Source organism: Grampus griseus, assembly GCF_964374135.1.
Source record: "Grampus griseus genome assembly, chromosome: 9".
Taxonomy (NCBI): domain Eukaryota; kingdom Metazoa; phylum Chordata; class Mammalia; order Artiodactyla; family Delphinidae; genus Grampus; species Grampus griseus.
The window spans coordinates 56,009,287-56,030,816 of record NC_139003.1 but is presented as its reverse complement, the minus strand read 5'-3'; the positions used below and the strand labels follow the sequence as shown (position 1 = coordinate 56,030,816).

The window sequence follows — 21,530 nt, the reverse complement described above, 5'->3', positions numbered from 1 at the left end:
AAGGGGAGATTTTAATTTTTCCAAAGTTTATCATTTTTTTCTTTGATGGTTTATGCTTTCTTTGTATCCTACCTTTGCTTACCCCAAAGGCACATAGATTTTTTCATGTTTTCTTCTAGAATTCTATAGTTTTGGCTTTTATGTCAAGTCTATGATACATTCAAGTTAAATCTGTGTGTGGCTTGAGGTAAGAGTCAAGGTTCATCTTTTTCCTATATGGATATCCATCTGTTCTAGCACCATTTATTAAAAAGACTGTGCCTTCTCCATTTTGAATTACCTTGGCACGGTTGTCACAAATCAATTGACCATATAAATTTCGGTCTATTCATGGGTTCTCTGTTCTGTTCCATTGATTTATATATCTGTATTTTTGCCAATGCCATGATGTTTTACTATAGTCTTACAGTAGGTCTTGAAATCAGGTAGCGTAAGTTTTCCAACTGTTTTCTTCTTCTTTTTGAAAATTGTTTTTGCAATTTTGCCTGCTGAAATTTTGCTAAGAATTTTTACATCTGTGTTTGTGAAGGATATTGTTCTATAATTTTCTTTTTTCATAATGTTTCAGGTTTTGGTTTGGAGGTAATGCTGGCCTCATAAAATGAGTTAATAAGTGTTTCCAGCTTCTCTGAAAGATTTTCTGAAAGATTTCATGTAGCATTAGTATTATTTTCTTTTTACACAATTAATAGAATTTACCAGTGAAGTCATTTTCCTTATGGGAAGGTTATTAACTTCAGATTTTATTTCCTTAAGGTACATGGGCCCATGTAGGTTGAATCACTTTTATAACTTGTGTTTTTCAGGGAATTCATATGTTTCATCTAGGTTTTTAGGTTTATTGGCATAAATTCTTTATCTTTATTTTCTTATCTTTTTAATGTGTAGAATCTGTAGTGGTGTCCCCCTTTCATTTCTTTTTTTTTTTTTAATTTTTATTTTTGGCTGCATTGGGTCTTTGTTGCTGCGTGTGGGTTTTCTCTAGTTGCAGCGAGCAGGGGCTACCCTTTGTTGTGGAACATGGGCTGTAGGCGCGCAGGTTTTCTCTAGTTGAGGTGAGCGGGGGCTACTCTTTGTTGCGGTGCGTGGGCTTCTCATTGCGGTGGCTTCTCTTGTTGCGGAGCACGGACCCTAGGCGCACGGGCTTCAGTAGCTGTGGCACATAGGCTCAGTAGCTGTGGCTCACGGGCTCTAGAGTGTAGGTTCAGTAGTTGTGGCACATGGGCTTAGTTGCTCCGCAGCATGTGGGATCTTCCTGGACCAGGGATTGAACCTGTGTCCCCTGCATTGGCAGATGGATTCTTAACCAGTGTGCCACCAGGGAAGTCCCTCCCCTACCTTTCATTTCTGATATTAATAATTTGTATATTCTCCCTTTTTTTTGATAATACAGGTAGGTTTTTGTCAGTTTTGTTGATGATAAACCAGCTTTAGGTTTCATTAATCTTCTTTATCATTTTTCTAGTGTCTGTTCCACTGATATTTACTTTTAGTTTTATTTCCTTTTCCTACTTACTTTGGGTTTAATTTGTTCTTATTTTTAGCTTCTTAAAATGGTAGCTTAGTTCATTGTTTTTACAATTTTCTTCTCTTCATTTTTCTTTTAATATTTATTTATTTATTTATTTTGGCTGAGCTGGGTCTTAGTCATGGCATGCAGGATCTTCATTGCGTCATGTGAGATCTTTTAGTTGCAGCATGCGGGCTTATAGTTGCAGCATGCAAGCTTCTTAGTTGTGGTATGTGGACTTCTTAGTTGCAGCAAGTGGACTCTTAGTTGGCGCATGCATGCAGGATCTAGTTCCCCGACCAGGGATCGAACCTGGGCCCCCTGCATTGGGAGTGCAGAGTCTTACCCACCAGACCACCAGGGAAGTTCGTCTTCTCTTCTAATATAAGCATTTATGTTGTTTTATTTGCTGCCCACAAATGTTGACATATTGTGGTTCCATTTTCATGTGATTCAAAATATTTTAGCCCTATTTTGGTGATTTCTTCTTTGACCTGTGAGTTATTTAGATTTGTGTTTTTAAATTTCCAAAAATATACAGGATTTTTCAAATACCTTTCTGTCTAATTAAATGCTTCTGTGATCGGAGAACAACTCTATATGATTTTACCTTTTTAAAATTTAAGACTTGTTTTGGTCCATATAGTCTATCTTGGCATTTGTTCAATCTGATTCTTTTGAAAATATCTCCCATTTTCCTCTCATTATGTTCATGTTTTCCTGTAAGTCTTTGAGCATATTTATAATAGTTGCTCTAACGTCTTTGTCTGCTCTTCCATAACCTGTGTTACTTCTGGGTCTGTTTCTATTGATTGATTTTTCTCCTGGTTATGGGCTACGTTTTCCTATATGCATGCATATCTAATACTTTTTCATTGGATTCCAAGCAATGTGAATATTACATTGTTTACTGCTTGATTTTGTTCCATTCTTTTAGAGAATGTTGAACTTTGTTCTGATGGGCAGTACAGTTACCTGCAGTTCAGGTTGATCTTTCCAAGGCTTATTTTTAGTTTTTGTAAAATGAGGAGGGGAACTACCATACCTTAGGCGTACTTCACAGGTAGTTAAGGCCCACTACTAAGGTGGCATTACCCTTTTGTGGTCTCTCCTCTTTGGTTAGTGGGAACTAGAAAGATTTCTTGCCTTGTGTGAGCTCTAGGAATCATTCAGTTTACACCATCCTGGTAACTGTTCTTCCTCAGAAGCAGTGTTTCACCTGGCTTCACGCAGGTCCACATGTGCAGGTTGATATTCAGGCAAGAACTCAATAGATCCCAGGTAGATTTCTGAAGCTCTTTTTCTGGGTAGCTTTTTCTTCAGTACTCTGTCTCACAAATTTTAGTCACCTTGGCTTCCTTGTCTTCTCAACTCTGATCTCTGCCTACTCAATTCAGACTATGGACCTCACAGGCTGTTCCTCCTCCCTGTGCCTGTGGTTTGGAAATTGCCTCCAAGCATAAAGCCAGGGCAGTCTAGGGCTCACCTCATTTGTTTCCGTTGTCTCAGGGGTGCAACCTGTAGTCCAGTATCTGAAAACAGTTGTTTCATATGTTTGTCCAATTCCTAGTTGTTAATGGCGGGTGAATAAGTCTTAACCCTTTTGCTTTCTTACTGCCTGTGTATCCATTAGTTTTTATAAAAACTGGGTAGGTGGTATAGCTATTTTTGCCACATTCCCTAATTTGGAGGACAGTATAATGATCTGGAAAGGAACTATAAATGTAGAAAGAACATCATCTCTTTCTTCCGTTACCTGTTGCACCTGGCTGTCTAAATTCATTATCATTCTAGATTTCCATGCTGTTAATATTCCATCCCTAAAGCCAACAGCTGGTATAAATCCATACACGTGCAATAACTAATTTGACATCATACTGGGAATGTTAACCAGTTGATTTTTCTTAAGAGAAAAAAACTGAAAAAATAAACTCACTACGAAGTAGTTCTTTGCAGGAATTTCCCATGTCTTGATGATTTAAAAGAATAAATTTTGCATGTAAATGAATTATTACAAGCTTAATTCAAGCTTGTTGGATACTCAAGATTACTCACTGTAGTGTGTTTTTGATGGAGACAGGAAGTGAAAAAGCAAGGTCTATGAGATTTTTGTGTGTGTGAAGTCGTTTAATGTTTCTCATTGAAGCTTTGGTCAGTAGGGTAAATGACTCAAGGTATCTGTTGCTGCTTAGCTGTTTTTAAGGGGGAATTTCCCCCATGTTCCTCCCCTCCCCAAAATAACTAATTATATGCTGGAAGTTTCAATACATTGTTCACAGTTTGTGAAGTCAGCATATTTCTGGAAGCTCACTGTGAATGTAATTCTTAGCTGTACTAATGCTTTTGTTTCTCCATCCCTGCAGCCAGCACTGTACTGTAAGGACACAATTCTATCGCTATTTTTTTTCCCCTCACATTTGATGTGGTAGTTTGCATACAGCTGCAGAGTAGACAGTTACCTTTGAAAGGAACATTTGGCTGCTCTAATTTGATTAAAGAAAACCACCTCAATCATTTCTAGACTGAGAACGTTTTCATTTTAACTTGGCAGTAGGAGTTGGGAATGTACTCACTGCGCTTAGATATGTGGGAGAGCAGTCAGGGAACAAAACCAACCGCTCAAATGAAGAGAGCTTTGGTGCAAATTTTTTTTTTTTTTTTAAGGCAAGCAGTGTTATATAGGATTGATTCTCTTTTGGTCCCAAATTTTCTACAACCGTGGTTTTCACCTCCGTCTCCTTTTCACAGTTATTTACTTAGGAATCCCAATAAACTGATTCTGGCAGGGGTAAATTACTACCCTAACACGATTTGAAGGACTTTGAAGTCCTTGAAAATTATCCCATTTTTATATAGAAATAAAACCCCAAATCATAAATGACTGTGAATTGAATGTGCTTTCTCTGCCACTGTCGGGAATGGCCAAAAAAGTTTTTAGACTATAGGTATGCAGAACCAGGGTTGAGAATTTAGTTGTAGCTTGCATAGAAGAAAATTTCTCCCTTTCAGAAGCCCGCAGCCCCAGTGCTAGGCAGTTATCTCACATGTGCATCCTTCGATTCTGAGATGGAAGATCTGATCACCCGGTTAGTGTGACAGTTGAAAATATATTCTGCTGATTGTGGGTTGGCATCAACTTCATAGATATTATTGAGAATGATTGAGCAGGGGCTTAGTCTCTGTCGGGTAAACCGTGAACACATCCATGAAGCACAGTTCAGCAATTTAATGTATGGTATTCTTGGGAAACATACTGTGTGGGCATCTTAAATTTGAAAGTTTGAGTGTGAAATATTAAATGGGCATTTGGAGACACAATGACATTATTACTTATTGAAGAGTCCATGCCCACAGTGGCCGTGTCTTGAAGCTGCTATCTGATATGATGTCTGCCTGGGACTTGCTATCTGAAAGAAAACTAGGCAGACCTGATAGATTCCTGCTGGACTTAATCACTGTCCAAGAGAATGAGATGCACAAAATATTAGAACTCGAAGAGCACTTTATGGAGTTCAGCCACCTATTCCATGAACAAAATCACTCTCCTTCAAAAAAAAAAAAATATTCCAAGTGGTTGAGTGGTTGTATTAAGGACTGTTCAATAAATGTTTGCTGTTTGATAGAGCTGTGTTGTCATCGTGCATTCTTCTCCATCTTCTGCCATATTCAGGTGCTGGAGTCATTTCTACATTTAATCTCAAGACTTATGCACTTGAAGTCACCCTAGTCTTATTCTTCTTTTTGAGAGTCAAGGGCCAAGAAGCAGTCTTCCTGTTCTGTTTTTACACACAGTAGAGAGAGTGTAAATCTTTTTAGTTCCATCTACATCACCAAAGTATATGAGGATGGTAGAGGGACTGAAAAGATGACTGCCCAAAGGCCACTGCTAAATCGGGGCTTGGGGGCTCAAGGTTTTTGGTGGATACAACTTTTAAATGTAGGTGAACCCCTGGCTAGCTCACAATGCTTATTCGTTCCTTAATATAACTGCATAATATACTACAATGCAATTAAGTATTGCAAAAAGTAATGCTTGCTGTTTTTGTTTTGCTCAGATCCTAAATAGCATCTTAAAAATAAAATGCTGGGCTTCCCTGGTGGCGCAGTTGTTGAGGGTCCACCTGCCGATGCAGGGGACACGGGTTCGTGCCCCGGTCTGGGAGGATCCCACATGCTGCGAAGCGGCTGGGCCCGTGAGCCATGGCCGCTGAGCCTGCGCGTCCGGAGCCTGTGCTCCGCAACGGGAGAGGCCACAACAGTGAGAGGCCTGCGTACTACAAAAAAAATTAATAATAATAAAAAAAAATAAAATGCTGATGATTAAGGACAAGTTGGTTTAATTTGAATAAGATATTTGGAGACTTATGGAAATTCTGGAGGAAAATGCTGAATACTGATACTCTGTGTCACTTCAAACTTTCTCTTTCCTCAATAAAGTATTATTGTAATATTTCTCATACATAATTGCCTTTTTTAAAGTATACTTTTGTATAGCCCAGTACTCCTGAACATTGCCCATGTACTATTATTAGTGTTCCCAGGTTTATCTTGTGTGGATTCTAACCTGGGTGACAGCCATTGAAATGCAATGAAATTATTGAACATTTCTGATAAAATGTATAGAAGCTAGCCTGAGACCAAGGCCTTGTTTTGTTTCGATTTGTTTTTAAATAGGTAAGGAATGTATCATTCCTTTCTGCATGGCAGTTGTCTACTTCTTTTTTTCTAATTAATTAATTAATTAATTAATTTGGCTGTGTTGGGTCTTCGTTGCTATGCATGGGCTTTCTCTAGTTGCAGCGAGCAGGGGCTACTCTTCGTTGCTGAGCACGGGCTTCTCATTGTGGTAGCTTCTCTTGCTGTGGAGCACGGTGTGCAGACTTCAGTAGTTGTGGCATGCAGACTCAGTAGTTGTGGCTCGCGGGCTCAGTAGTTGTGGCTCGTGGGCCCTAGAGCACAGGCTCAGTAGTTGTGGCTCACGGGGCTTAGTTGCCCTGCAGCATGTGGGATCTTCCTGGACCAGGGCTTGAACCTATGTCCCCTGCATGGGCAGGCGGATTCTTAACCACTGCACCACCAGGGAAGTCCCTGTCTACTTCTTAAATTTTATTAATATTCTCACAGTAACAGTAACAGAGGCTGGGGCAGGATTGTTATTCCCTTTTTCCAGATAAAGGAACAGGCACAGAACAGCTAAATGATCTGTCAAGGTCACCTTGGCTCCTGGTGTTATTTCTCCTTAGGGTTTTCTGTCTAGTACTACAGGTGTTTTAGTCATGCAAAGATCATTTGGACATAGGACTATTTGTCTAAGGCCTGTTTGGGAAATGAAATGTACGTACACTGCATGCTGACAGAGGCTGTGCTGATTATTTGAGGAGGAAACTCTCTTCTGATAACCAGAAACTAGAGGTATAATTGCTTAATTATGACAGGTATTAAATGCTGTATATATAACATATATATATGTTTTTAAATTATATTTTATATTTTCAACCATTTGTTTTAATAGCCATATGTAGAGACAAATGTACATGGAATTGGTACTGTTAAATAGTGTTATTTGTTAGGGTTCATGCTGCTTCTCAACTTGATGGCAATCAGCTTTCCATTCCCTAGGCCAGTGAGAAGAGGAAGGAAGAGCGGTAGGTCAAAGGAAGTATGCTCACCTCTGAATCTGGCACCAGAAGTGCTGACGACAGTGTCACTTATGCTCGAGATGACTCAGCACTTCCTGGTTTCTCTTCGCAGCCTTGCTGCAGCTAATAATATCAAATGACCTTGGTCCAAACTGAGGGTTTCAGGGAACCTTTGGTTTCCTCATCATCAAAACTTTGAAATCAAAAATCATGCCTTCCTTTTTGTTTTTACCAAATTCATGATATTACACGTGAGCCATTAGACTCTGCACTGCATTATGTGCTTTTTGTTCTTAGGATTGGAAGTAGCTTTGGCCTTGAACTATAAATAAATAATATCCTTACTTCTCAGTTTAAGGTAGTCCTGTTATAATCATTTGGTCTTTGTATTATTTCTGTGCAGTCCAGTAACTGGGGCAGGAATGGAAGGACATGAAGTTCAAACTACAGATGCAGTGTATTTGTTAGTTCGATTTTAGGAAAGGTTTAGTGACCCAAAGAGGCCGAATGAGGGAGGGATATGATGGATCTGTTCATTGGGACCTCATCACTTTCTGAATAGTCCAGAAAAGGCCCACTATGTGAGTGAAACCAAATCGTTTTTATTAATTAATTAGTTTTATACTTAGAATGAACCAAAATTATTATACCTTAAAATTATTAATATTGAGACATCTGAAGATGAAATATTTCAGAAAACCTTGAAAATTCTAGAAGACTTTTTCTACCTGTTTTCCTGTTAGCATTAGTTAACAGGACCTGGTTGAGAGTTTATCCGTGTTAACAACCAATTTGTTTAAAATTTTATGAAAAAGATATTAAACTATTTTTATAATTTGTAATATAGTTTATAAACATAAAGTTCTTTAAAATTTTTTATTATTAAAGTAGTAGTTTTCAGTGAAGTAATACCTTTATCACAGCAAGAATAATGCTGAATTTAAAACACAGATTCTTATTATTAAACATTTCTTTATGTGTTTTCATCTTTACAGAGGCCTCTAAGTAGCAAGAATTTCTGGCCCTATAACTGCTTCCAAATAAGCAAAAGTGAAAATTCCTACAGAAAACATAGCCCACCTTTTTGCACATGTAATCCAAATGAAAAGTTAGCTTTGAAGTGGCGTCTTGTTACATAATCATACTGAAAATATGCAGTAATATGTATTCCTTTGAATGTCTTTCATTTAGAAACATATTTTTGTTTATTTGACTACTCTACCAGCTGAAAATCGGTTATGTTCTGGTTGTTCATCTAACCACCCAACCTCAAAATACTTGAGAAATTACATGAAGAGCTTCATTTCAAAGCATGAGATTTTCAGGGCTTCCCTGGTGGCGCAGTGGTTGATAGTCTGCCTGCCGATGCAGGGGACACGGGTTCATGCCCCGGTCCGGGAAGATCCCACAGGCCGCGGAGCGGCTGGGCCCGTGAGCCATGGCCGCTGGGCCTGCGCGTCCGGAGCCTGTGCTCCGCAACGGGAAAAGCCACAACAGTGAGAGGCCCACGTACCGCAGAAAAAAAAAAAAAAAAAAAAAAAGCATGAGATTTTCAGAAAGGTTCAGACCACCAGAAAATTGAAAGTGGAATTTCACTCCGTTGATGATTCAAATAAAAAGTAAATAATGGAAGAAGAGAAACAGAATTGACAAACCCAGTTTTTGCCAGTCAGAACATCTGTCCAATCAATAGTAAATTACTTTAAACAACATTTGCTTTCTAGAAGGTGCTTAATGTGAATCATTTTTTTTATTTTTACTTTTTGCGGTACGCGGGCCTCTCACTATTGTGGCCTCTCCCTTTGCGGAGCACAGGCTCCGGACGCGCAGGCTCAGCGGCCATGGCTCACGGGCCCAGCCGCTCCGCGGCATGTGGGATCTTCCTGGACCGGGGCACGAACCCGTGTCCCCTGCATTGGCAGGCGGACTCTGAACCACTGCGCCACCAGGGAAGCCCAATGTGAATCATTTGTTTGAGACATGTCTAAGCATTTCTGCCAAACTATTTGGCCAACTCAACTTTAGTGTATAGAGTGTTTGAAAACATTGCAAATTATTACAGAGAGTATGAGAATAATGACCAATACAGGCAAAAGCAAAGGAAACCCCTTCTTTTCTTGTGCATTCTCTGAGATGCTGCCGTAGAACTCTGAGAATTGGTAGCATATGCTTAAGACTCCAAGTTTCTGGTACTGCCCACAACAATACAAAAACTCACATTTTGATTCCTTCTGGATTTTCTCATCTTCTGCTGATTTAGTGAGCGTTTTGCATATTGAGCTATAGCAGGAAATTCTATGTGATTATCACTAAAAATGAAAAATACCATATGAGATTTCTAATTTTTTTAATTTTTTTTTGACTTTTATAGGGGAGTCTTTTTGTTAACTTGCATAATTAATTGAGGAATCAAGTGCTCCAGTTAATAAGAAATCTGATGAATAGAAAGTTGTCATCTCTTCTGAGCATTGTCTCATTTTCAAAGAATTAGAGTATGACAAACTACATTTAACACTGAAACTCATAATTTAATACTTTGTTGATTAATATTTAATACTTGCAAATATTTCAAGACATACTTTATTGTAATTTTTATGAACTACAGTTATGATGAACACTGACTGTGCCTGCTCTTAGAGAATTATAGTTAATAAAATGTTTACTTGGTTATACTGTTTGGCTATTCATGATAGGTAAGAGAAGGCCTTATATCATGTCTATTGAAGAAACAAAATCAGTTGTATTATGTTTTGGTTAGATATAAAATTTTACTCTTTAAACTTATAGATTATGGGGGAAAAGTAGAGAAGTTGAGGTAGTAGTAGTGAAAGGCATTCAGGGAGTTTAGATGGAGAATAAAATAAAGAAAGATATATAGGAATAAGAAAATTCTGAAAGTATATATAAATAAATAGAAAAAGACCCTCCCCCCAAATTTAAAAGAGATCAAATTAAATAAGTTGTGTCCTAAAGTTTTGAAATATCATTGAAAGATCAAAATTATTAGTATGGCAAAAAATTTCTGATTCTGACCAGCTGTCTCTAGACAGAAGAAATGAAGATAAAGGGAGAAAACAAAGCAAAAAACACACCTAAAAGTACAAAGGAGTCATAGAGAATTAATGCATTTGGCTCCAAAATTAGTAAAAGGTACAATTTCAGTATGGTTAATCTTAAATTGTTGACCTCTAGCCCAAAACCTAAACAAACATACATCTGTTTGTTTTTTTCATATTATGTCTCTTGTGGGAAACATAAGGTAAATTCATCCTGCATTCATCCAGCTTTTAGTCTTATAGTAGAAAAATAGGAATAAAAGTTGTTATACTTGACATGCAAACGAGTTTTTGGTCTGTCCCACATGCTGTAAAATTCCTGTTGGTTTTTGTCATTGGCATTATTATACATGGTATGCTGTCCCCACTATCTGGTTGTAGAGAAACTCTTGCCGTGTTGTTTTAAGACATGAACTGACTTCTTTAAACATATAGATAAAAATCAATTTAGGCCATTGGGTTCTTCTTTTCTCATTCACAGCCCCACCCCGCCCCATCTTCTTTTTCATATGGGTAAATGTGCATATCCATTTGCATTTAATTACATATGTTTATAAAGATGTTAATAAAGTGGTAAGTAGTGACAAAAATAGAGGAATGGTGTTGAAAGGGAATCATTATAAAAAAGGAAGAGTCACTTCAGAGTCTTCAATTGTTTACTTTTTGAAAGGGACATTTTAAATAGTCCTAGATGCATTCTCAAATTACATTGCTCAATCTGGGAGAATTTGGAACATACATTTGTATATATTCCATTAGGCGAAAACCCCCAACTATCTAGTTTTACTTTATGTTGAAGATTAGAATCATCTATAGACAGGATGTTTCAAACATACTTTTTTTAACTTCTTCAAAAAGTTAATTTTTTTTTACTTTTTTTTGTGGTCAGATATACATAACATAAAATTTACTGTTTTAACCATTTTCAAGTATACAGTTCAGTGGTATTAAATACATCCATATTGCTGTACAACCGTCACCACTATCCATCTCCAAAACTTTTTTATCATCTTACACTGAAACTCTGTAGTCATTAAATACTAACTGTCCATTCCCCTCTCCCTCACAAGAAGGTAGATTTACAAAAAAAATGTTTATTTATTTGTTGCACCGAGTCTTAGTTGAGGTACGTGGGATCTTCGTTGCCGTGTGCGGGCCCTTAGTTGCAGTATGCGGGATCTAGTTCCCTGACCAGGGATCGAACCCGGGCCCCCTGCATTGGGAGCACAGAGTCTTAACCACTGGACCACCAGCGAAGTCCCAAGAAGATAGATTTTTTGTTGTCGTTGTTTTTATAAAGTTATTTATTTTTGGCTGCGTTGGGTCTTCGTTGCTGCGTGCGGGCTTTCTCTAGTTGCGGTGAGTGGGGACCACTTTTCGTTGCGGTGCATGGGCTTCTCACTGCGGTCACTTCTCTTGTTGTGGAGCACGGGCTCTAGGCGAACGGGCTTCAGTAGTTGTGGCACGTGGGCTCAGGAGCTGTGGCTCGCAGGCTCTAGAGCGCTGGCTCAGTAGTTGTGGTGCATGGGCTTAGTTGCTCCACGGCATGTGGGATCTTCCTGGACCAGGGCTCTAATCCATGTTCCCTGCACTGGCAGGCGGATTCTTAACCACTGCACCACCAGGAAGTCCCGAAGGTAGATTTTTAAATTACATTTTATGACCCGGAGATGAGAACCAGGTAGCAGTACATGACATAGCCAAGTAGGCTTAGTGTTAGGATTGGAAGGAATAGAGACCCACTCTAGCTAGCTCAAGAAAGAGGCATTTTATTGTAAGGGAACAGGGCCCTCATGAGTAACTTTACACATTTGGCTTCCTGGGACAGGGGCTCTGGACTCCCAAGAGTCCATAAGGAGGGCCCATAATTCATCTTGCATCAGGGAATTACTTGCCTGTGAGTTCTGCCCTCACTGCTTCCTGTATGTCTTCATACTCAGGGCTCCCTCAAGCTCCACTTCCATGAGCCATTGTGGTCTTCACAGCACTGGCTCTGTATGAGGTTTTTGCTGTGGTCCCCCATATTCCAGAGAGTCTCAGGCCAGGTTAGACAGGGACAGAAAGCAGACAGGGATAGAAGCCCCAGTCTGCAAAAGACTGGATTTTGATCTTGGTTTCACATGGTTAAGAAAATTGGTTGACATTTGATTCTTTGTTGTTCTAGATAAGGTCTGAGTCTTTAAGAAGCAAAATCCCATGTTTGTCATGAAAATGCAGCTTTAGGATAACTCTTAAATCCTTTCGAAGTTTGACTAAGCATTTCAAAGCCATCTGTGAGTCACTAGACAGGTTTGAAATTGCATGCCAAGACTCAACAGTAGTTTTTCATCATCAAAACTTTGAGAAATTTCAACTGTAGCAGATCCTTAGAACCCTGGTGGAGTTCATGAAGGGTAGGTTGCATGGATGAGCACAACCAGTTACTGGCTGCTGTGCTGTCTCGCGCTTACTCATTTTGGTGGGAAAATCATTGTCTTCAGATGGAAAAGTTGGAACATCATCATAGAAAATGGATTTTAAACCATTGAGCAGAAACGCTGCTTGGCTTCATGGTGGCTAGACGACACCTTAAGTATAATTAACTCACTAGCTTTTGCCTTTATCAACCAGTCCCAGAGTAGAAGCTTTTTGATCCCAAATGACTTGAGTCCAGGGAAGTGGCAACATGGTGGTGGTGGTAGCAGTGGTGGTGGAGCGGGCTACGTTATTCAACTTTTAACTCATCCCAGGTCTAGCCACGCCACACTTCACGTGCCTACCTTGGGGCACGGATTTGTGACCAGTTTTCTTTCATTGGGGCTTCAAGCATTCTTGAATCAAGAGAAAGGGCAATGTGTTTTTTAGAGCTGAAGAAGTAATAGGCTTTCAGAGCTACTCCTATGTATTCCTTCTGTTCATTTGTTCAGCCTTTGACCCTGGATTATATCAGCACTGCTTGACCAGTATTTGTCTCCCAAGATCCCATTACAGCAGTGGTCTTGAACCGGGAGTGGTTTTACCTCCCAGGGACTATTTGGCAATCTCTGGATGCATTTTCTTCGTCACAGCTGGAGCAGGGTGTTGCTACTGGCATCTAATAGGTAGAGGTCATGGATGCTGTTAAATATTCTGCAATGCACAGGACAGCTCCCCACTACACAGGACATTTAAAATGTCGATAGTGCTCAGATTCAGAAGCACTGCATTACACAAAGGCACCAGTTAGCCAATTTGTAGGAGACAAAAAATTACAAAAGTCTGTGGCATAAACTGGAGGAAACACATGGGCCCAACACTAACTAGCATTACTAAGCTTAACATTCATATAATCGGCACGTCAATGTTAGTGCTTCCTCCTACCATCAAAGGGTGAGAAGAAGAAAACCCGGCACAGGGATAACTTTTTTCTTCAATTGTAATTGGGAGCAAGATGAGATGGCTGAGACCCATGGAATTAAAGGCAACTGGAAAGTTGGGGAGTTGCTTAGAGTGTGGCCCAGAACTGGCACAGTGATGGAAGTTGAGAGGTCAGAGATTGTTTGTTGAATTTTTATGGTTCCTTGTTGAGTTTTTGATTTCATTGTATTTGGACCCTGCTAGGGAATCAGGGTTTTTTTAAAAAGGACTAAGGAAGTGGGAGAGCTCAGTGACCTGTACTTGTCCTTAGGAGAGGATATATTTATATTCAAGTGAAGAGAGCCTGAGATAATTCCAGACAACTGACACCTCAGATTAAAGTTTCCTCCAAATTATGGATACATCGCCTCATCTCTGCTCCTTACTGTCATGTCTGTCACAGTGGTTGGGTGTCATGTTTTATGGGTGTCCTTCCAATGCCTCCATTTATAAAATGTCATTAATCCATATGAGGTGAATAAATAAGCTAATCAGTGGAGAACTCTTAAGATTAGTTAGGGTGGGTAATACTGACATCTTTGAATATGGTAGATGCATTGATAGGTGGAGGCCTCACTTGTCATTCGGACTTGAACCTTGAAGATTAATTTCCCTTCTACTTGACACAGCCTGATATTATCCAAGTCCAAAACGTTTTCCCTTCAGAATGTCCCTGGTGCCCATTTTCCCCTCTTCATTGTCATTGTTACTATTCCAGGGCTCTATCAATTTAGAGTCATATAACTAAATTTTTTTTCCTGTCTTTTGTGTTAACCATCTTCTAGTTCATATCATGCCCTCTTCCCATAAAACTATGTGCCCACCATAAAAAGAAACGAAATTGAACTATTTGTAATGAGGTGGATGGACCTAGAGTCTGTCATACAGAGTGAAGTAAGTCAGAAAGAGAAAGACAAATACCATATGCTAACACATATATATGGAATTTAAGAAAAAAAAAAATGTCATGAAGAACCTAGGGGTAAGACGGGAATAAAGACACAGACCTACTAGAGAATGGACTTGAGGATATGGGGAGGGGGAAGGGTAAGTTGTGACAAAGTGAGAGAGTGGCATGGACATATATACACTACCAAACGTAAACTAGATAGCTAGTGGGAAGCAGCCGCATAGCACAGGGAGATCAGCTCGGTGCTTTGTGACCACCTAGAGGGGTGGGAAAGGGAGGGTGGGAGGGAGACGCAAGAGGGAGGAGATATGAGAACATATGTATATGTATAAGTGATTCACTTTGTTATAAAGCAGAAACTAACACACCATTGTAAAGCAATTATACTCCAATAAAGATGTAAAAAAAAACAACAACAAAACCTATGTGCCCAAAATGACGTTTACTGTCTACTGCGTCAGGTCCAGATCTTTGTGGCTTTCAGAGCCCTCCATAATCTGGGCCTGTCTTAGGTGTTCATGCTCCACCATCCTCTAAATGAACTCTGCTCACGTGGCTATCAGGCAGAGCCTGATTGCTTCCTCCAGCAAGCCTTGCTCACGTGGCTTCCTTGTATGGCTTGCCTTCTCTTCTTCTCCTTATTTGTTTGATATGCACACATCTTCAAAGGTTAGGTAAGCTCAGGTCTCATCAACTCCATAAGGACCTTTCTGGAAACTTGAGTGCTATTGATCACTTCTACCCTGAGAAGTTTCTTTCACCTGCTTAGCTCTGTGTCCTGTCTTGTCCTACAGTGCCCGTGGCTACTTCACGTGTGCATGTGCTCTTTCCTCAACTTTAATGAAAGCTCTTTGTGAGAAGTGCCCACGACTTTTAGCTCTCTTTGGTGGTTAGCATAACGCTGACCGTACAGCAGGTGCCTAATAAATGCTCATTTGGTTGATTGTGTGAGATATTCTCTTTCTTTAAAAATTACATCGAAATAATGTGCACAAATTCAGTAACAATTTTTATATATAAGAAAACTTGAAAAGATTAATTACTACTGGTCATCCTAACATCTGGGTTACATGGGAAGGGTATGTTTTAAAAATTGTGTAAGAACATAATGCAGCGTGAACTCTCCTCCTTCAGTAGCAGTAGTTCTCAGCTGAGGGTGACTTTGCCCCCAGGGGCATTTGGTAGATATTTTTTGGTTGACAACTGGAGGGATAGTACTGATGTCTGCTGGGTAGAGGCTAGGGATGCTGCTAAACATCTTCCAATGCACAAGACGGTCCCCCGCAACAAAGAATTATGTGGCCTCAGATGAACAGTACTGAGGTTGAGAAACCCCAGTCTGTAGCATTGTGTGGGCACCACCATCGACATTTTTTGTCACCTAAAGGAATGAGAACATTCAAAAAACGGTGCCGTTTTATATGGAGGGAATGATCATAATTATAAACTCCTAAATGGTGGGAACTGCAGCTATGTACATAAACCAGAATAGTTTGACAGTTAAAAAGTTGATAGCTGTTTGTGTAATAAATGGGCACTTTATGTCTTTGGCCATGCCTTTGGGGAGGAGAGGACAATACGTAGAGAGAATTCTCTTAAGGCTGAGTGCACATATCCCATGATTTTAGGAAATGAGAGGCATTTGCTAACCCAGAAGGATGTATTAGAATATTAGGTCACATTTTTAATAAGGTGAAATTCCTTCGAAAGGATTGATAGTTATGTCAGAAGATTGAAGCATACACCGTTCTACTTTTCCAAATATTTTGAAAGCTTCCTTGAAGAATACTTGATAATTTTTAATGTTCTCTCTTCTGCAGTTAATTTTGGGAGGTACTTTTTTGCTGCATTCAGGGGCAGAATGGTGCAGTGGAGAGAACAGTTCACAGAGAGATCCTGGGTAGGTCATCTTAATCATTCCCTGCCTCAGTTTCCTCATTTTCAAAAAGAAGGACTAAGACTTGATGACCTCTAGCTTTGAAATTCTCTGTTACTGTAATTTCAGTTTCAAGTAATAAAAAAAATAGATTGTTTACACAAAGTAGTTTATGAAAGAAACTTTGAAGGAGTTAATTATTTCAGTTTGTTTCTTAGAACCTTCAGAAATAGTCCTTTCTATAAAGGCTTAACTCCAGTGTTTAAAGAAAGAAAGGAATTCCTGTTATAAGTAAAAGTTGTCCCCACCTCCAAGCAAAATAAAAAGAGTCAAATGAAATTTGCCACTGATTTTAAAATGTCATTGTTAGCTAATTTTGAAAATTTTGTTCATTTTCTCTTACGTGTTTATACTTAGGTATAAAGAAAATATTTTAATAGTACTAATAGTACTGAAATTTTCACACAATTCACGTTAAGCTAGATGCTTCCAGATCTTAGAAATTTCCTGTTTGTAAAGGTGGAACACATTTGGAAACTTTACTCAGGGTTTAAACTACCATTTAGTAAGTTATTGGGCTCTGAACCAAATGATGAAGCTTTCCTGTTTGCTAGATGGAAAATTAAACAGAACCTTGATAATTTTCTCCTTTTTCCATTCTTAAAGTTGACAGTTCAAGATATTCGCAAGGTTGGGAATATTGTGGTATCCCAAGAAATGAAGCTTGCTTCTGTACTCTCTGTATTCTGAAGAGACTAGAAGGTTGGTTCTGGCATATTCTAATTTCCCCAGAGCCTATTCTAGAACTTGGGTAATGAGATTGCCTGAATTGAAGATGCTTTCAGCATAGGTCCAGATGCTAAGGGCATCCAGCTACAGTTTGGATCTCACTCCCAGAGTTAATGTTGCCTACAGGGAATAGCAGTATGTGACATGGGCTATGTTCATCAAGTAGTGCCTGAGATGACATTGCATGTAGCAGCGGTTAACTAGCACCTCCTGAATGCAAGGCACCTCCTAGAGGCAGTGGGCACAGTGGGGAATCAAAATGTGTATCGCTCAGTCCCTGCTTTCAATGAGTTTATAACCTAGTAGGGGCAGAGAGCGGACCCTTTGCAACCTGCTGTAATACAAAGCATACAGTGATAAGGACCGTCCCTAGGTACAGATACAAATCTAGGCTACTTCAGAAGAAGAAATGTAGTTTAACTTGTGGGAGCAAGAACATTTGGCTCCCCAGAAGAGGTGACCGATGTGAGCAGAATCACGATCGTGGAGAGGAATGACATATGTGTGACAGATGAGCCTGAGGTGTGGAGGTGACCAGAGTGTGAGGGGGAGGGGAAACGTAGAGATCCTCACAGGTGGTGGGGTCGGAGTAATAGCAGAGGGTAAACCAGGTTGAAATGGAATCTAGAGACTAGTAAACGAGTTCGGAGATGGACCATTTCCTGGGGAGTGAGGAAAAAATGGTGGCCTAAACTGGGATCATTCCCTTGAAATGAGAGATAGCTGAGTGCAGGAATTGGCCAGTCTGGGTAGCCGGGTGGGTGTGTGGGTAGACAGGGCTATAAAGTCAACGAGATAAACTGCAGTTTTAAGCTTGACTGAGAGGATGGTGGTGCTGCAGTCCTAGAAGTAGGATTCGGGTTCGATGGGACACCGATGAGTTCCATTTTGAACGTGTTGAGTTGTATGTGCTCTCAGGAAATAGCCAAGGCAGAGTTATGACTGAAGCACAGGAAACTGAGAGCTCCAGAGAGGAGTCCTGAAAACCTGTGACATTCTTAAAGGAGATGTAGATCTTTTTTGAGTCCCACACTTGGAGCACCACGGATGTACATCAGCAGGGATGTTCCACAGCAGGGAGCAACCCCCAAATGCCCCAGTGTGGAAGCTGAGCACATGACTAGGCTTATGTCACCAGCTGGGTGACTTGTTCACACCTGCCAGCCTTCACAGCACAGGTGGTTCACATCGTACCCCAGACACAATCACTGTCTGTATAGTAGATCTATAGGATATATATATACTACACAGTAGCGTATAGTAGATATATAGTAGATCTTGAAGGTCACTGTCAGATACAGCCCTACATGTTAAATAAGTGAATGAGCAAGAACTCCCATATTTTGAGGGGAAAAATAAGACCGAGAATGAACCTTGAGATTATATGCATTTAGGATTGAAGGAGAAGAAAGGGTCAGAGAGGAAGGCAGAGACCAGAGAATTAGAGGGAGAAAAACAGAAGAAAACTCAGGGAAGCCGCAGGAGGGAAGCGTGTCAAGGAGAAGGAGGCATTTCACTCCGTTGCCTGAGGTGCCGCCAGGTGGTTGAAGAGATCGAATGCTGCATTTAGCGGTGGGAAGCTGTCAGTTTACTTTTTTTTTTTTTTTTGCGGTACGTGGGCTCCCACTGTTGTGGCCTCTCCCGCTGCAGAGCACAGGCTCCGGACATGCAGGCCCAGCGGCCACGGCTCACAGGCCCCGCCGCTCCGCGGCACGCGGGATCATCCCAGACCGGGGCACGAACCCGCGTTCCCTGCATCGGCAGGCGGCCTCCCAACCACTGCGCCACCAGGGAAGCCCCAGTTTCCTTTTGAGAGAGCTTTTGCTGGAAGAGAAAGAGGGGAAGCAAGTGAACAGACAACAGAGAGTAAGAAAGTGTAGCACAGGGGCTTCCCTGGTGGCGCAGTGGTTGGGAGTTCGCCTGCCGATGCAGGGGACACGGGTTCGTGCCCCGGTCCGGGAAGATCCCACATGCCATGCCGCGGAGCGGCTGGACCCGTGAGCCATGGCCGCTGAGCCTGCGCGTCCGGAGCCTGTGCTCTGCAGCGGGAGAGGCCACAACAGTGAGAGGCCTGCGTACTGCAAAAAAAAAAAAATTAAGTGTAGCACAAATTGTAAGCGATCCTAAATAAATTGGGGGAACGGAACGTTTTTGGAAGAATGACACCCAGGTTGAAGTAAAAGTGGTTTAACATTTTTGTTATCAGACAAAGGAAGTATGAGTGTGTTTGTAGGTGTGTAGAGGAGAGATTGAGGAGGAGTGATAGGCAGTAAAAACTGATGAAATGAGGACTTAGCAGAGGGTGGAGGGCACCATGGTTGGGGGGGGACACTTCTCCCTGGAGAGGAGAATACTTTCCTGTGAAACACAAGGGGCCAGAAGATCCATAGATGAGGTGAATGGCTTTGATTTTCTTCTGTTATGGGAAAAGGCCATTTGCAGAGAGAGATGAGGAACTGGGAGCCCTCAGGGAAGGCTGGAGGAAGTCTCGAGAATTAGATGGTAAGAGTGGGCCACATGTTGACGACCGAAGTAGAGGAAGTAGCCGTCCTGAGGGACTTGAACGGGTAGAAGAGTTGCAAGTGGTCAATATCTTTGGAGTCCCTCAGCCACAGAGGGGCTGTCCATTGTTCAGCAGTAAATGGATGTTTTATAGTGTGCTAAAGGCTTGCATCAGGAGAAGCCTTATGCTTTTAAAGAAATAGCTCTAATAAATGAAATAAAATTCTTAAGAGTAAGTCATTTTCATCCTCTTCCTCCCCATCGTCATCTCACAACTAATCTTTAATTGAACATTTAGCATGTCCCAAGCCCTGGTTGCATGTAGTACATGGTTTCATCTTCACAGCAACCCTGCTGTATAGGTGAGTTTACCTTAAAGTAAGTAGTTTCCTTATTTTGCATTCTGTGTTTGTTGTTTAAAAGATATATAACTAAATAGATAATTTTTTGGTATAAACTAAAGGTGATTAATTAACTTATGTGTAGACACTTAAAAATTGTTAAGGTGACATATTTTATAAAAGTAAGACCTCTTTTACGTGGTAGCCAATCTGTCAAAATTACTGTGCTTAGTAAAAGTTGGCTTAGTAAAAGTTGGGTGAGCCTTCCATGAAACACAGTTACTATTTGGTGAATTCCTTTTTCATCAAAATGTTAACTTAGAGTTGAAATGCAAAAGAAGAGAGATTTGATACAGTGTTTTGACATTTGACATTTTAAAGTAATTTCGTTAGATCATCAAGCTATGAATTATTGAAGATTGTTCTACTGTAAACATTTTTTTCCATTATCTTTCTTTGAATTAGAAACAAGTTGCATGCCGTTTGCCTGGAAGAAGATAAATGTATTATGTGCTAAAATATACAAAGATTTTGGCACTATGTTTTCTCTGCTTTTTATTAATGAATGCTTTTGTTCAGTCTTACATCAGATGAATAGAACAAATCTGTGTTTTGAATAGCTAAAGGCAGGAACAGAATTCTCTGTAACAGTGTTGACGAAATTTACTTGAAAAGACTCACTGAATCTCACTCAGGACGAGTCATTTTCAGCCTTATTTCTACACCAGCACACCTGAGACAGGAAGTAGACTTATTGGTTATAGTGGCTCCCCAGGACAATGATTCCAGTAACTTCCTGAGGGGACAGTTTTGCTAACTGCTACGTCTCCAGTGTTGGCACATTGAAAGTATCCAGGAACCCACTGTTGATTCATTGTCTGATGCTCAGTGGGCGGTAAGGAAGAAGTGTTTGACAAGGCCCTATAGTGGGTTTTATAGTATCTGTTCCTCACCCTCCAGCATTTCCCACCCCAGGAGGCAATTCATAAAAAAAAAACTCAATATAAACGAAGTCTAAGAATTAGCCTTTTCAAAAGTGCTCGTCTGTACTGCCCAAAGAGATGGCCTCTGTCGGAGGAGTTCTTCTGGCAAACCTGGGTGAATACATCCTGAGGCAATGTCTTTATTCTTACAGTTAAAAGTTGCATGAAATGAAAGTCAAAATGCAGAAACATTCTGTTACAGTGTGAAGAAAAGGTATGTCTCAAGGTCAAGGTAACCACTGTTCCCTTTTCAGGAGGCAGTCAGAATGATGGCTAGCTGCCATCATTACACAGGGAGCCAATTCTGTGGTGTGGTTGCCATGTTCCAGGCTCTGCCTGGCTTTGAAGGCTGGGAGCCCAATTTTATTAGTATACCTAGAGGGATTGAGAGTCCAGGGATTGTGGACTCATGCCAACCTTACAAGAAACCGAGGTTTGAACCAAAATGTTGAGTTAGTCTTTTCCAATAAAAGCTGTACTTCTCAAGGGTACTCTGCTCTGTCAACCAAGGCATTGCCTTCCTTGTGTGCTCATCTATGGGAAAGCCAG

At 40.4% G+C, this 21,530-nt stretch overlaps 1 protein-coding gene across 1 annotated transcript in view; it reads left to right on the top strand.

The window, feature by feature from the left end:
- CDK6 (cyclin dependent kinase 6) overlaps positions 1-21,530 on the top strand; it is a 221,302-nt gene that overhangs the window by 15,084 nt on the left and 184,688 nt on the right. The gene's annotated exons all lie outside the window — the stretch shown is intronic.